This window comes from Amblyraja radiata, chromosome 3 (assembly GCF_010909765.2).
Source record: "Amblyraja radiata isolate CabotCenter1 chromosome 3, sAmbRad1.1.pri, whole genome shotgun sequence".
Taxonomy (NCBI): Eukaryota; Metazoa; Chordata; class Chondrichthyes; order Rajiformes; family Rajidae; genus Amblyraja; species Amblyraja radiata.
In genome coordinates, this window is record NC_045958.1 from 114736099 (window position 1) to 114753877 (window position 17779).

Here is a 17779-nt window from a genome sequence, read left to right on the forward strand (position 1 = left end):
ATGCTTTGTACAACTGTAACATAACATCCCAACTTCTAAGTGTAAGAAGGAACTGCAGATGCTGGTTTACACCAAAGATAGACACAAAAAGCTGGAGTATCTAAGTGAGTCAGGCAGCATCTCTGGAGGAAAGGAATAGGTGACATTCCGGGTCTGAAGAAGGGTCTCGACCCAAAACATCACCTATTTCTTTTCTCCAGAGATGCTGTTTGGCCCGCTGAGTTACTCCAGCTTTTTGTGTCTATCCCAACCTCTATACTCAATACCCTGCCTGATGAAGGCCATTGTACTGAAAGCCTTCTAGACCACTCCATCTCCACTGCCATGCATTGTGAAGGTCAGGCCTTGGTTTGACAAAAACCCCGAACTTATCTGCATTCAACTGCATCAACCGTTCCTCTGCCCACTTGCTCATCTGATCAAGGTCGTGCTGTAATTTTTCATAACCAATGCCATTTTTGATACTCAATTCCCACATGCTGCCACCGTTGTTCTTTTAGAGATGACATGGTGTGTGACTGGTGAATTAGTCTTGGTGAGTAACTGCAGTGAATATTGTAGGCGGAACACTGCAACCCTAGATTGACTGAGACTAGGAAATATTTAGGCTGGTGGTTGGGAGAGTAAAAATGGGTGACTTTGTCCTAAATGGTGTCAAGCTTCTTGAGTTGCACTTATTCAGCCAAGTGAAAAGCATTTTATCGCAGCCCTCATTTGTGCCTAATGGGCCTGTCCCACTTAGGCAATTTTTTCAGCAACTGCCGGCGACTGTCATAATCATAGCAGGGTGCTGAGAAAACGACAACTGGACCCCCCGTACGACAATGTCTACAACAATGTCTACAACAACCTACCACCTAGTCGACATCAAGCTACCGCCAACTGGCGACCCATTAGGATGGTCCACCCATGACCACATCTACGACAACCTACGTCTACCCACAACAAGCTACAATAAGGTACAACCCTGTCGGTGACAACTGAAGACAACTGAAGACAATTCAGTCGCCGGTACCTGTCTCCAGTTGACGTAAGTAGTCGCCCATGGAATTCACCGAAGTCAGCACCGGCGACAACCTACATCATCCTGCCGACAACCTACCTCAGGGGTCGGCAACCTATGGCCCCCGGGCCGAATGCAGCCCGTAACTCAAAATCATCCGACCCGCAGACTTCCATCATCTCCGGTACCTCCCTGGCCCGAGTCCACGGCTCCCAGGCGCAGTGACGCAAGGACGCAAGGAGGCCTGCGTTGGTGGACGCAATGGCGGAGCGGCCGAGCGCCGAGCTCTGGCTGTACCGCATCCTGCGCAAAGCCGCTGGCACGGCCGCTCACCTTCTGTGAACACGTGGTTTGATGCCTGCCATCCGGAGCGGGATGGGGGCGAGATCCATGTGTACATGTGATAGATGTGGCCTGCCATCCGCTCACAGACATGCGTCCTGGATCCCTATGCAGAACAAGGTTGACGATCCAAGACCTACGTCATCCTGGCGACAACCTACGACAGCACCTACTTCAGGAGAGGTCAAGCTACGCTCATTGGCGTCAAGCCAGCTGTCGCCAAAAAGTCGACCAGAAAAACACTACGATTCTTTAGGCGACTTAGGAGAATACTCAGGCCCATACAGGCTACAGGCACCATGGCGACCATGTGGCGCCCGTAGTCGCCTAAAAAATTGCCTAAGTGGGTCAGGCTCTTAATGTAAAAATAAATACTGGAGTGTCATGACCAGTCTCTGGAATGGGTGCACCACAATGCTGAGAACGCTAGTTTACACTCTGTATCTTCCCCTTTGCTCTACTTAATGTACTTAAGTTTAACTTGATTGCATTTATGTGCAGTATTATCTGAATTGATTGGGTGGCACGCAAAACAACGCGTTTCAGTGTATTTTGGTGCAGATGACAATAATATACCCAAATATTAACTCACTGTCCATGGTGATATCCACTCGAACTCTTGGAGCGAGAGTTTCTGTGGGTGATACAGTTGGATTTGTGGTCTATGGTGATTGCCAGAGATATTAATGATGGGGTAATGCCATTCAATGTCAGAGTCATACGGAAGGTGAACAGTTCCTTCAGCCCAACTTGTCCATGCCAACCAAAATATCCCATCTAACCTAGTCGCATATGCCTGCATTTGGCCCATTAACGTTTCCTATCCATGTACATGTCCAAGACTCTTTTACATGCTGTTATAGGATCTGCCTCAACTACCTCCATTAGCAGCTCATTCCATGAACCATACCATATTCCATGGGGTCAAAGAAAGAGCGTTCACGTCACGGCCCCTGTTTCCACCAATCTTTCCACCACCACGCACAAGAAGCTACAAGACAGACATCATTGTATGCAGATGCTGAGAAGTGTGTTCAGCTCTGGCTGGGCAACTTCAAATCTTGTGTGTGGACTCGATAAGAAGAAGATCATATTCCATAGCTCATGTAAAAGTGGGCAGAACCAGTTGCAAGCCTCTATAGCAAACACAGAGTAATAACGTATTGAAATAGTTATATTCACCAACCAAACCTGCCTGTATCGTACGTCAGCATATGCATGAATCAAAAACCAGAGCAAATTTCCTCGTTATAAAAAATTGGCTCTGTGCCATTGCCATTTCCTGACTGCTTTGAAATGCATTAAAGAAAGTTGTTAACATAGAAACATAGAAACATAGAAATTAGGTGCAGGAGTAGGCCATTCGGCCCTTCGAGCCTGCACCGCCATTCAATATGATCATGGCTGATCATCCAACTCAGTATCCCGTACCTGCCTTCTCTCCATACCCTCTGATCCCCTTAGCCACAAGGGCCACATCTAACTCCCTCTTAAATATAGCCAATGAACTGGCCTCGACTACCCTCTGTGGCAGGGAGTTCCAGAGATTCACCACTCTCTGTGTGAAAAAAGTTCTTCTCATCTCGGTTTTAAAGGATTTCCCCCTTATCCTTAATCTGTGACCCCTTGTCCTGGACTTCCCCAACATCGGGAGCAATCTTCCTGCATCTAGCCTGTTCCAACCCCTTAAGAATTTTATAAGTTTCTATAAGATCCCCTCTCAATCTCCTAAATTCTAGAGAGTATAAACCAAGTCTATCCAGTCTTTCTTCATAAGACAGTCCTGACATCCCAGGAATCAGTCTGGTGAACCTTCTCTGCACTCCCTCTATGGCAATAATGTCCTTCCTCAGATTTGGAGACCAAAACTGTACGCAATACTCCAGGTGTGGTCTCACCAAGACCCTGTACAACTGCAGTAGAACCTCCCTGCTCCTATACTCAAATCCTTTTGCTATGAAAGCTAACATACCATTCGCTTTCTTCACTGCCTGCTGCACCTGCATGCCTACTTTCAATGACTGGTGTACCATGACACCCAGGTCTCGCTGCATCTCCCCTTTTCCTAGTCGGCCACCATTTAGATAATAGTCTGCTTTCCTGTTTTTGCCACCAAAATGGATAACCTCACATTTATCCACATTATACTGCATCTGCCAAACATTTGCCCACTCACCCAGCCTATCCAAGTCACCTTGCAGTCTCCTAGCATCCTCCTCACAGCTAAAACTGCCCCCCAGCTTAGTGTCATCCGCAAACTTGGAGATATTGCCTTCAATTCCCTCATCCAGATCATTAATATATATTGTAAATAGCTGGGGTCCCAGCACTGAACCTTGCGGTACCCCACTAGTCACTGCCTGCCATTGTGAAAAAGACCCGTTTACTCCTACTCTTTGCTTCCTGTTTGCCAGCCAGTTCTCTATCCACATCAATACTGAACCCCCAATGCCGTGTGCTTTAAGTTTGTATACTAATCTCTTATGTGGGACCTTGTCGAAAGCCTTCTGGAAGTCCAGATACACCACATCCACTGGTTCTCCCCTATCCACGCTACTAGTTACATCCTCGAAAAATTCTATAAGATTCGTCAGACATGATTTGCCTTTTGTAAATCCATGCTGACTTTGTCCAATGATTTCACCACTTTCCAAATGTGCTGCTATCCCATCTTTAATAACTGACTCTAGCAGTTTCCTCACTACCGATGTTAGACTAACTGGTCTATAATTCCCCGTTTTCTCTCTCCCTCCCTTCTTAAAAAGTGGGGTTACGTTTGCTACCTGCCAATCCTCAGGAACTACTCCAGAATCTAAAGAGTTTTGAAAGATTATTACTAATACATCCACTATTTCTGGAGCTACTTCCTTAAGTACTCTGGGATGCAGCCTATCTGGCCCTGGGGATTTATTGGCCTTTAATCCATTCAATTTACCCAACACCACTTCCCGGCTAACCTGGATTTCACTCAATTCCTCCAACTCCTTTGACCCGCGGTCCCCTGCTATTTCCGGCAGATTATTTATGTCTTCCTTAGTGAAGACGGAACCAAAGTAGTTATTCAATTGGTCCGCCATATCCTTGTTCCCCATGATCAACTCACCTGTTTCTGACTGCAAGGGACCTACATTTGTTTTAACTAATCTCTTTCTTTTCACATATCTATAAAAACTTTTGCAGTCAGTTTTTATGTTCCCTGCCAGTTTTCTTTCATAATCTATTTTTCCTTTCCTAATTAAGCCCTTTGTCCTCCTCTGTCTCTGAATTTCTCCCAGTCCTCCGGTATGCTGCTTTTTCTGGCTAATTTGTACGCATCATCCTTCGCTTTGATACTATCCCTGATTTCCCTTGTTATCCACGGATGTACTACCTTCCCTGATTTATTCTTTTGCCAAACTGGGATGAACAATTTTTGTAGTTCATCCATGCAGTCTTTAAATGTCTTCCATTGCATATCCACCGTCAACCCTTTTAGAATTAATTGCCAGTCAATCTTGGCCAATTCACGTCTCATACCCTCAAAGTTACCTTTCTTTAAGTTCAGAACCATTGTTTCTGAATTAACAATGTCACTCTCCTTCCTAATGAAGAACTCAACCATATTATGGTCACTCTTGCCCAAGGGGGCACGTACAACAAGACTGCTAACTAACCCTTCCTCATTACTCAATACCAAGTGTAAAATAGCCTGCTTTCTCGTTGGTTCCTCTACATGTTGATTTAGTGATTTAGATAACTATCCCGCATACATTCCAAGAAATCCTCTTCCTCAGCACCCCTGCCAATTTGATTCACCCAATCTATATGTAGATTGAAGTCACCCATTATAACGGTTTTGCCTTTGTCGCACGCATTTCTAATTTCCTGTTTGATACCATCTCCAACTTTACTACTACTGTTAGGTGGCCTGTACACAACACCCACCAGCGTTTTCTGCCCCTTAGTGTTTCGCAGCTCTACCCATACCGATTCCACATCCTCCAAACTAATGTCCTTCCTTTCCATTGCGTTAATCTCCTCTCTAATCAGCAACGCTACCCCACATCCTTTTCCATTCTGTCTATCCCTCCTGAATATTGAATATCCCTGGATGTTCAGATCCCAGCCTTGGTCACCCTGGAGCCATGTCTCCGTGATCCCAACTATATCATAGTCATTAATAGCTATCTGCACATTCAACTCATCCACCTTATTACGAATGCTCCTTGCATTGAGACACAAAGCTTCAGGCTTGTTTTTACAACACTCTTACCCCTTATACAATTATGTTGAAAAGTGGCCCTTTTTGATTTTTGCCCTGGTTTTGTCTGCCTGCCACGTTTACTTTTCACCTTGCTACCTATTGCTTCTACCCTCATTTTACACCCCTCTGTCTCTACGCTCACACATTTAAGAAACCCTTTCCCTTTAACTCCATCCTCCACTATCCCATTCGACACCCCACCCCCCTTATTCAGTTTAAAACCACCCGTGTAGCAGTGGCAAACCTGCCTGCCAGAATGCTGGTCCCACACCTGTTAAGATGCAATCCGTCCCTTTTGTACATTTCCCCCTTACCCCAAAACAGATCCCAGTGATCTAAGAATCTAAATCCCGGCCCCGTGCACCAGTTCCTCAGCCACACGTTCAGGTCCCGTATCTCCCTGTTCCTGCTCACGCCAGCACGAGGAACTGGAAGCAAACTGGAGATAACAACCCTGGAGGTCCTGCTTTTCAGCATTTTTCCGAGCTCTCTAAAGTCACGCTGCAGAATATTCATCCCCTTCTTTCCGACATCGTTTGTGCCGACATGCACTACCACTTCTGGATGTTCACCTTTGCCCTAGAGGATTTTCTGCACTCTGTCCGTGACATCCTGGATCCTGGCACCAGGAAGGCAGCACACCATCCTCGCATCCCGTCTGTTGCCGCAGAAACCCCTGTCCGTACCTCTCACAATGGAGTCTCCCACTACAATGGCGTTGCCTGCCTTAGGCCTTTTTGGTTTTGGCTCAACAGCCCTATTCGCATCACAAGCCAGTCCGCCGCCCAGTGTAAGCACCTCTTCTGTCCCGACAGCTTCTAAGTGGGTGAACCTGTTCACAAGAGGTACAACACCCGGGGACGTTGGCATTCCATGCTTCCCTCCCGTTCTCACTGTCTCCCACCTTCTCTCTTCCAGTACCTTAGGTGTAACAATCTTACTGTAGGACTTGTCGAGGAACGACTCCGTTTCTCGGACGAACCGGAGGTCATCCACTTGCTTCTCCAGTTCCCCAACACGGCCCTTCAGGAGCTCTACCTGGATGCACTTCTCGCATTTGTAGCAGCCAGAGGCACCAGCGGTGTCCTTGACCTCCCACATACTGCAAGCATCGCACTGAATCAGCTTGCCTGACATCTCCTTCTTTCGTCTCTCCCTCTCAAGTGTATTGCGTGGGCTCCTCAGCCTCCTCGCCAAAGACTCACACTTTACTCACAGGGCACTTCGCTCACTCACTGCCGCTCGCTAAGAGCCGTCTTGCTTAAATTGACTGATAAATTGCCTGATTTACCAATTTACAAACCAAATTCCTCAGTTTTCAACTGTTTTCCCGGCACTGGCTCACTTCTCTCCTCCCACTTGGGCTAGAGCCAATCAGTCGTATCTCTTGCTAAGCTCCTGCTGCTGTTGCTCCCAAAATCTACAGCAGTTCTGAGTAAAGTCTGCCTGTCCTTGGCCTCTACTTTAACTGTTTTCACTTCTCTCCTCCCACTTGGGCTAGAGCCAATCAGTCGTATCGCTTGCTAAACTCCTGCTGCTGTTGCTCCCAATACTACAGCAGTTCTGAGTCTGTTAGAGGGGAAGATAACTAGGAAAACCCTTAAAATTGCTATCTGCCTGCCAATTCTAAAAATACCTCAGGACGTTTTCATCACTGATCTTACCAGGGCAGGGCAAGAAAGCAGTTGCACAGAACACTGTTGCTGCCAGCATATAATGATTCTCACTGTTCCCATCGCATCATTATGCCCCTGTCCCACTTAGGAAACCTGAACGGAAACCTCTGGAGACTTTGCGCCCCACCCAAGGTTTCCGTGCCGTTCCCGGAGGTTGCAGGTGGTTGCCGGAGGTTGCAGGTAGTGGAAGCAGGTAGGGAGACTGACAAAAACCACCGGGAACCTCCGGGAACCGCACGGAAACCTTGGGTGGGGCACAAAGTCTCCAGAGGTTTCCGTTCAAGGTTTCCTAAGTGGGACAGGGGCATTAGACTGCCAAGTTAAATGATTATTGTAGAAACTAATAGACACAAAATGCTGGAGTAACTCAGCGGTTCCAGCAGCATCTCTGGAGAGAAGGAATAGGTGACGTTTTGGGCCAGGACCAAGGACTCAACCCGAAACGTCACCAATTCCTTCTCTCCAGTGATGCTGCCTGTTCTGCTGAGTTACTCCAGCATTCTGTGTCTATCTTCGGTTTAAACCAGCATCTGCAGTTCCTTCATACACATTGTAGAAACTGATCCTGTTTGCATTTAGTTTTCAGTAATTTTCCCTGAAACAGATTAGTTTGTCTCAATCTGGGGGCAAGTAGAGCATATTTATTGATTAGATGACCAGGCATATTGCGTTTAGTTGGTGGTGGGGGGGGGGGGGTTAGGGAACCAATTTACTGAAGGAAGTCATCTCCAAAGTTGTAGAATGCAAAGTCGCATTTTGAAACCAGGGGAATAGATCGGGTAAACGCATGGTGCCTCTTACCCAGCATAGAGGAAATCGAGAACCAGAGGACATGGGTTTAAAATGAGGGGGAAAGATTTAATAGGAACCAGATTTGTATATATTTTTTTACACAAACGATGGTGGGTTTATCGAATCAGCTGCCAGAGGGTGTAGATGAGGCAGGTACTAGCACGACATTTAAGAAACATCTAGACAGGTGCATGGATAGGGCAGGTTTAGAGGGATGCTAGACCAAGTGCAGACCCAAGTGCAATTATTACTTCCCCCCCCCTCCCTCTCTACCCACCTCCCTCTCTACCCCCTCCCCCTCTACCCCCTCCCTCTCTACCCCCTCCCTCTCTACCCCCTCCCTCTTTGCCCCCCCCCCATCCTCTTTACCACCCCTCCCTCTCAACCCCCCCCCCCCCCTTCTCCCTCTCTACCACCCCTCCCTCTCTAGAGATTGAAGAGGGAGGGTGAAGAGGAGGAGGAGGGAGTGCTGGGGGATGAGGAGAAATGAGCCGCGCCTGCGAAGTTGGGGGCTATGCGATATGGTGAGTGGTGCAATATTACGTTGGGGGAACGGCTTGCGTTGGGGGAACGGGTGGGTGGTGGAATCTTGCGTTGGGGGGGGCAGACCCAATTAAGATTAAGGACAGCCCCCACATCCTCCCATCGCACATAAGAATCATGAAAATTATGCAACGTACTGCTCGTTCTTCAGTCACAGTCTGAAGATGGGTCTCGACCCGAAACGTTGCCTATTTCTTTCGCTCCATAGATGCTGCCTCACCCGCTGAGTTTCTCCAGCATTTTTGTGTACCTTCGATTTTTCAGCATCTGCAGTTCCTTCTTAAACTTCTAAAATCCGGAGTAACTCAATAGGTAAGGCAGCATCTTTGGAGGAAAAGGATGGATGACGTTTCGGGTTGGGACCCTTCTTCAGACTGAAACCAGAGGGGAGAGAATTGGAGGTAAGAAACGGCCAGAACAAAGCAGGACCGTCAACTGATGACCAAGGAAGTGTGGAACCCATAATGGCCCATTGTTGGGTGGGGTAGAGGTTATAATGAAGGGATAGTGAACAGTGGAACTAGCAGGAAGACTAGGATGGGGGAGGGGGGGGGGGCAATGCGAGGGTTATATGATATTAGAGAAATCAATGTTAATACCTCTGGGTTGTAAGATGCCCAAGTGAAATACGAGTTGCTGTTCCTCCAATTTGTGTGTGACCTCACTCTGACAGTAGAGGGGTCAGTGTGGGAATGGGGAAGGGGAGTTAAAGTGTTTGGCAACCGGGAGATCGCATGGGCCAAGGCAGATTGAGCGCAAGCGAAGCACAGGACAATGCGCTAAGCATATATGAAGCATCAAAGGTTGCGGGTGGAAGGCAGGAGTATGGGGTTGAAAGGGAAATATAGATCAGCCATGATCAAATAACGGAGCAGATTTGATGGGTCAAATGGCCCAATTCTGCTCCTATATCTTATGATCTTATGAGGCAAAGTTACTTGAAGAGGTGAACAAAATCAAAGCTGATACCTCTGGATCTATTGTTTAAGAAAGAACTGCAGATGCTGGAAAAATCAAAGGTAGACAAAAATGCTGCAGAAACCCAGCGGGTGAGACAGCATCTATGGAACAAAGGAATAGGTGACGTTTCGGGTCGATACCCTTCTTCAGTCTGAAAAAGGGTCTCGACCAGAAACGTCACCTATTCCTTCGCTCCATAGATGCTGCCTCACCCGCTGAGTTTCTGCAGCATTTTTGTCTACCTCTGGATCTACCATCGTTCAGTGGAGACGCCGGTTTTTTTTTAAATTGTATGCAAAAGTTCCCAAGGCACATTTTCAAGAATATGGGAATTAACCCAACAATGTGGCCTGTATTTATCCTCGAATCAACTTTTGTAAAACAAATTATCTGGCCAATACACATTGCTGCTTGTGGAAGCTTGCTGGATACTAATTATCTGCAGAACTTCCTTCATTATGACAGTGGCCGCAGTTCAAAAGGAGTTTTTTTGGCAATAATTCCTTTCACAATAGACATTTTAAACAAAGGAACCGTGCTAATGCCCTGGTTACTGAATGTGCATGTGAAACGGTTCTGATTAAAAAACGAATCATTTATCAGCCCACCTAAAAATACATGAATCCCAGCATCAGACCCAAGACCAGACTCTGCTCCATGAGACCCGGGCAGCACAGTGGTGCAGCGGTAGAGTTGTTGCCCAGGTTTGATCCTGACTCTGCGTGCTGTCTGTGCAGAGTCTGCACGTTCTCCGGGATCTCCTGTTTCCTCCCACATTCCACCGACATACAGTTTGTAGGCCAGTTAGCTTGGTAAAAATGCAAATTGTCCCTAGTGTGCGTTGGATGGCGTTAGTGTGCGGAGATTGCTGTTTGATGCACTCGGTGGGCCGAAGGGCCTGTTTCCGTGCTGTAAACGCTAAACTCAGAAGAGATACTGAAATGTGACATCTCCAAATTTGCGGATAAAACAGAAAGCTCGGTGGCAGTGTGAGCTGTGGAGGAGGATGTTATGAGGGTTCAAGGTGACTTGGATAGATTGGATGAGTGGGCAAATGCAGCATAATGTGGATAAATGTGAGGTTATCCACCTTTGGTGGCAAGAACAGGAAGGTAGATTATTATCAGAATGGTGTCAGATTATGAAGAGGGGAGGTGCAATGAGACCTGCGTGTGCTTGTACATCAGTCACTGAAAGTAAGCATGCATGTACAGCAGGCAATGAGGTATGTTGGCCTTCATTGCGAGAGGATTTGAGTTTAGGAGCAAGGAGGTCCTACTGCAATTGTACAGGGCCCTGGTGAGATCGCACCTGGAGTATTCTGTGCAATTTTGGTCTCGTACTTTGAGGAAGGACATTCGTGCTATTGAGGGGGTGCAGCGTAGGTTCACCAGATTAATTCCCGGGATGGCGGAACTGACATATGATGAAAGAATGAGTTCACTGGGCTTGTATTCACTGGAATTTAGAAGGATCTGAGGGGATCTTATAGAAACATATAAAATTGTTACAGGCTAGATGCAGGAAAAATTTTCCCGATTTTGGGGGAGTCCAGAGGTCACAGTTTAAGAATAAGGGGTAGGCCATTTAGGACTGAGATGAGGAAAAAAAGAGTTGTGAATCTGTGGAATTCTCTGCCACAGAAGGCAGTGGAGGCCAATTCACTGGATGTTTTCAAGAGAGTATTAGCTTTAGCTCTTCGGGCTAAAGGAATCAAGGGATAAGGGGGAAAAAGCAGCAACGGGGTACTGATTGTGGATGATCAGCCGCGATCATATTAAATGGCAGTGCTGGCTCGAAGGGCCGAATGGCCTACTCCTGCACCTGTTTTTCTATAAACTGTACTTTAGAATGGTGCCCAAACCTGGCGCCTGTTGCTTGTGGTCTCGGTTCACTATTTCTGTGCACTTTGCTAATCGGGGATCGTGCTTGGGTATGGCAATATTCTTACTGAACTGCATGCAAGAATAAGAATTTCACCGTGCGTTTGCATGTGACGAGAAAGCAATATTGACCATTGAAGGCGCAAGTGTGACGAGACCTTAAATTGGGACAGAGCTCGGACTTGCTGGATGCCTGCCAAGAACAATGGCAGCAGTGAAGTTGCACAGATCCTCAATCAAAGTACAGTGTAATCCAGAATTACAATGCAAGTACGTCTGAGGAAGGGTCTCGACCCGAAACGTCACCCATACCTTCCCTCCAGAGAAGGTGCCTGTCCTGCTGGGTTACTCCAGCATTTTGTGTCTACAAATACATCAGATGGTTGTTGTAGTAGTACTGCTTTTGTTGCTCCTCTCATCTGTGCTTCCAAAGCTATTTCCTCCAATCTCCTCGCTCTTTCCTGCCATCCCTCCTTCCTCCATCTTTTCTCCTCCCTCTTTCCTCTCCCTCCACCTTCCCATTCATCCTCAGTCCCTCTTCAGAGATATACAGCATGGAAAAGGGCCCCATGGCTCACCGAGTCCGCGCTGACCAGCGATCACCCCGTACACTAGCACTATCCTACACTCGCGACGGACAATTTAGAATTTTACCAAAGCCAATTAACCTACTTCTTTGGAGAAAATAGGAGCACCCGGAGAAAAGCCACGTGGTCACAGGGAGAGTGTTCAAACTCCATAGAGACAGCATCCGTAGTCAGGATTGAACCCGGGTCACTGGCTCTGCATCATTGTGATGCCCAGGATGGGTTTCGGGAACTGAGGAGCAGGCTTCCCCAATGGTTTGGATGACAGTGCGGGGAAGCAGTTGAAAGAAAGTTTCCGACCAGAAACGTCACGTATCACTTTTCTCCTGAGATGCTGCCTGACCCGTTGAGTTAGTGGTGGTGTTTAAGTGGTGATGCCATAGCATGTGGCAGCCTCGCCTGCAGCTGTTAGTTTTTCACCCCTTTTTAAAATTTTTAGATTGTTAACAGTCTTGTTCTGGAGGCCTTTTAGTCTTTTCTATGTGGGGGATGGGCGGGGGGGGGCAAGGGGAAACCTTTTTTTTTTCCATTCCCTACCTGGGCGAGGATGCGTCCTTCCTCCGAGCACGCCTTCGCCCCCTCCTCGCGGCCTACCACCTGGATTGGCGCAGTCTTTCCTGCCGAAGACCGGCCAGAGCTTCGAGCTGCAGCTTCAGCGGCAGCACAGCACTGAGGTAGCATCGCGGAGCGGGCGATGCCTTACCCGGGTCGCCGTGTAGAGCTCCAGAGTGCTGCGACTGCCGACTTCGTGGAGCTGTGGTCTGCAGAGCGTCCTGCCGCGGCGGCGCTGACTTTCAACACCGCGGAGCCTGGGATCTTTCGCCGGGATCGCCAGTGTTGGAGCTCCGACCAGCGCGGCCTGTGGACTTCGGAATCCGCGGTCTCCAGTAGCTAGCGGCCATTTCGGAAGTCCAAGCAGCTGAGAGCGTTCTCCCGACGCCGGAGTTCCATCATTCCGGCCAGAGGGCCTGAAATATCAGGCCGCCGTAGCGGCGACTGCTGAGGCCGCAATAGGCCCCGGCCACGGGTGAACATAGAGGAAGTGGACTGAACTTTGCTGCCTTCCCTCACACGCGCGGGAACCATTGTGGGGGGATGTTTTTATGTTTAATGTTAAATTCTTTAATGTTGTGTTTAGTTTTATTAGAGTGCTGCAATGGCAACTCAAACTTCACTACACCAATTGGTGTATGTGACAATAAATGTCCTTTGTCCTTGCCCTTTGTTACTCCAGCATTTTGTGTCTGTCGGGGATGTCAGTATCAGGCAGGAGTACTAGTCAGGTAAATGACCAGAAGCAAGGGTTACTAGTCAATCCAGACTAAGTTCTCAATATGGAAAATGCCTTCACGACACATGTGAGGTCCCCTAACCGCAGCAACATCAACAGGCCAACAGACCACTTGCCTTGGCCACATTCTTGTGGTCAATAGCTCCTCTTCTTGTGGTGGTGTCTAAATCCAGCTCAAAACCGACACGGATCACGGCCAAAGGTAACCCAGTGAATAGGCCTTGTTAACCCAAAATGTCTTTGGGCTCAGCTGCTAAGGATACTTCCATTCACTTCATCACATTTACTGTACTTCAGTGAATAACAGGAGAACTTCAACACTATATTCTACATCTGCAGTTTGTTTCTATTGGAAACCACAGTCTGCGTGACTGATTGTTAGACTAATTTAAATTTCCTAGCACATAGTTTTATTTTTGAAAGGTAGAGACTAGATAATGGACACTTTGAACTCTAAAAGCAATGGCATTTGAACAGCCTTCTGTGGGTAGTTAAATAAATCCATCATGTTTAATAACTAAAGATAGACACAAAACACTGGAGTAACTCAGCGGGACAGGCAGCACCTCTGGATGGAAGGAATGGTTGACGTTTCGGGTCGAGACCCTTCTTCAGACTGGTTAGGGATCAGGGAAACGAGAGATCTCCCTAACCAGTGTTTAAGAAGGAACTGCAGATGCTGGAAAATCGAAGGAAGACAAAAGTGATGGAGAAACTCAGCAGGTGCGGCAGCATTTATGGAGCGAAGGAAATAGGCACCGTTTCGGGCTGAAACCCTTCTTGAGACTGATGTAGGGTCTCGACACGAAATGTCGCCTATTCCTTCGCTCCATAGATGCTGCCTCACCCGCTGAGTTTCTCCAGCTTTTTTTGTCTACCATGAGATATATACAGATAGTTGTCATTCTTTACAGTAAAAATTAAATTCTAACCAACTTCCCAAAGTCCCTGGCTCCAATTAATCAGAATGTGTCTGTTTACTGATTAGACACCCACAGAGTTGACTCCACAGAGTTGAGTTAGCTAATATTCATAACACACAGAAAAATAACACATTATGGCCTCCTATTCTTAGAAAGCAGCAGCTCCATTTCCCACAGGATGTCTGTCAAAGCTTCCACTTAATCGTACGAGTTGATAGCGCATGTTGTAAGAAAATATGAGATGCAGGTAAAAGGCCAAGTACTTGAAAAACAAAGTGTGGGCACAGTGAATCAATTGTATCTCCAGTAGAAATTCAGTCATTGTCTTTGAGCAGTTCCAACACGAGGATCTGGCAGGTGCAAGCAGAGCCGGTTGCTGAGACCAGAAACAGCTTCATCGCCTCTGACATTTAACCTCTGCAGGATAAATATTGCATCAAACTTGACCCAAAGACGTTAGTGGTGATGTTGGAGGGGGGGAGGGGAGGGGGGGGAGGTAAAATGGCTTTTTATCTCTTTCTCTGTCACCTAAACATACAGGCATGTGAATGGGCAAACGGTTAGGTGTCCTGGGCAACAAAAAAAAGTGATATTTTTTATTAATGACTTTGATTTCGAAGAAGAGTCTCGACCCGAAACGTCACCCATTCCTTTTCTCCAGAGGTGCTGCCACCTGTCCCGCTGAGTTACTCCAGCTTTTTGTGTCTATCTTTGGTTTGAACCAGCATCTGCAGTTCCTTCCTACACATTAATATTTCACAACTCTACAACTTGCCTTTCAAACTACTGTCCGGTTAGGACGTGCTAAAGGGCCTGTCCCACTTTCCCGAGTTATTCACGAATTCTCCCGAGTTTTTAAACTCGCAGAATGTTCGTAACGAGTCCGTAGGAGTCCGTGGATATATTGTAGCGGCTCGTTATGCCGGCCGCAGGTACTCGGGGCATCAGGTAAGTCGGGACGTTTGTTCGGCATGATGAAAAATGCCCATGAGTAAACAAATAGCCCTGAGTACCTACGGCTGGCATAACGAGCCGCTACGATATATCCACGGACTCCTACGGGCTCGTTACGAACATTCTGTGAGTTTGAAAACTTGGGAGAATCCGTGAATAACTCGGGGAAGTGGGACAGACCCTTTACTGGGAGATTGCGCAGAAGGATTTTAATATTAACAACTTTCATGGGCCAACCTAAAAATATTCTCTCAGTTTCATAATCTCCCATGTAACTTAGAAACATGGAAACATAGAAAATAGGTGCAGGAGTAGGCCATTCGGCCATTCGGCCCTTCGAGCCTGCACCGCCATTCAATATGATCATGGCTGATTATCCAACTCAGTATCCCATACCTGCCTTCTCTCCATACCCCCTGATCCCTTTAGCCACAAGGGCCACATCTAACTTTCTCTTAAATGTAGCCAATGAACTGGCCTCAACTACTTTCTGTGGCAGAGAATTCCACAGATTCACCACTCTCTGTGTAAAAAATATTTTTCTCATCTCGGTCCTAAAAGACTTCCCCCTTATCCTTAAACTGTGACCCCCTTGTTCTGGACTTCCCCAACATCGGGAACAATCTTCCTGCATCTAGCCTGTCCAACCCCTTAAGAATTTTGTAAGTTTCTATAAGATCCCCCCTCAAAACCTAGCTTTCATTTTTAATTAATGGCTGTCGTTTATTTGCTCTTACATCTTGGAAGTGAGAAGCACTGCGTCAGGTGAGGAGCAGCCTTTCATGAGTGTGCTTGCTGCCCTTTGCCCCATCATCCCCCTCCATAGAATATGTGCAGTTATATACTGCATCAGCAATAAATGAGGCTGTTACTTAAGCACAGTGTTGTAATTCACTGGTTCATTTTGATCCATGCTTCGTCCTGCCTCACCTCTCACCCAACTTTCTTCCCCCACTCCTGACATTCAGTGTGATGAAGGGTCCCGACCCAAAACGTCACCTATCCATGTTCTCCAGAGATGCTGCCTGGCCTGCAGACTTGATGATGATGATGATGATGATGATGATGATGATGCTTTATTGTCACTTGTACCAAGCTTGGGTTTTGCATATAAAGTACACAAAAGAGTCGCCACAAAGGCGATGACAAAGCTACAAAAACTACTCAGCCCTTCTTCGTTCAGGTGTCAGAGGTCATGGGGAGAAGGCAGGAGAATGGGGTTAGGAGAGATAGATCAGCCATGATTGAATGGCAGAGTAGACTTGATGGGCCGAATGGTCTAATGCTGCTCCTATCCGTATGACTATGTTCCCCCTTAGTTCTCGCCCCCCCCCCCCGCCGGGTCCCCTTTGATCTCAGTGACGTGGCCCGTCCACCACTGCCCGACCCCCCACCCTCGGCCCGACTCCACGGCTTACTCCAGCACTTTGTCTCCTTCTTACGTAAGCCAGCATCTGCAGCTCCTAGTTTCTACATTTGTCCTCACATTGCCTTGTAGAAAAGGCAGCCCACATTATTTATATTGACATGCTTCGAAATTAACTCGGTCAGTAAACTTGCTTCCAGGCCTGTGTCACACTAGCTATTGATTTACTTATTATTTACTACGAAGTGAAGCACACCAGGGAATGTACTTGTTCCAAGTAGAAAGCTTGACTTATTTCAGAAAACAAATCATTGGCCTTTTGTGTTTGCCCAATTTTACTGTTCATACTTTCATTACACATTCTATACTTGGAGTCATCTTTTTCCTTCTTGTTCTGAACTCATGGAATCACTGAAGTTTTACAACATAGAAATGAGCCCATCATGTCCAAACCAGTCACATACCAACAGTAGATCTGAGATCCTACACATCTCTGCTTTTCTAAGTACTTTTAGTTTGTCATAGTCACAGAGTCTGGAAATAGGCATTTCAACTTGTGCACACTGACCATTATGCCCCATTTACATTAGTCCCATCTGCCTGCATATGGGCCATATCCCTCCAACCCTATCCTGTGCATATACCTGTCCAAATGTTTCTTAAATGTTGTGATAGTACCTGGCTCAACTATTTCATCTAAGCTGGAAAGGGTGCAGAGTGGAAAATTTATAAGGATGTTGCCAGGGCTAGAGGGTCTGAGCTATAGGGAGAGGTTGTGTAGGTTGGGTCTCTATTCCTTGGAGCGCAGGAGGATGAGGGGTGATCTTACAGAGGTGTATAAAATCATTAGAGGTATAGATTGGGTAGATGCACAGAATCTCTTGAAGGGTAACAAACTGACAGAGGAGGTAGTTGAGGCTGGGATATCCCAACATTTAAGAAGCAGTTAGACAGGTACATGGATAGGACAGGTACATGAATATGGACTAAGTGCAGGCAGATGGGATTAGTGTGGCTGGGACATTGTTGGCCGGTGTGGGCCTTACATCGCCCGCCGGGGGCTCCAACATTAAGACCAACATTACATCGCCCGGCTCGGCCTTAACGGCCGCGGGACTTGCCATCGCCCGCCAGGGGGCTTTAACATTGGGAGAAGAATGGAACACAGGGGAGAGACAAGACTTTGCCTTCCATCACAGTGAGGAGGAGATTCACT

General features: G+C 47.1%; 1 long non-coding RNA gene across 1 annotated transcript; it reads right to left on the minus strand.

Moving 5' to 3' along the window:
- Window positions 1-223: 223 nt before the first annotated feature.
- On the minus strand, window positions 224-15830 carry LOC116970727. The gene is made up of 3 exons (XR_004411292.1): window positions 15819-15830; window positions 2868-2870; window positions 224-308 (listed from the first exon to the last, which is right to left on the minus strand). It is a non-coding gene; the product is annotated as an uncharacterized LOC116970727 (long non-coding RNA).
- Between the last annotated feature and the right edge of the window lie 1949 nt (window positions 15831-17779).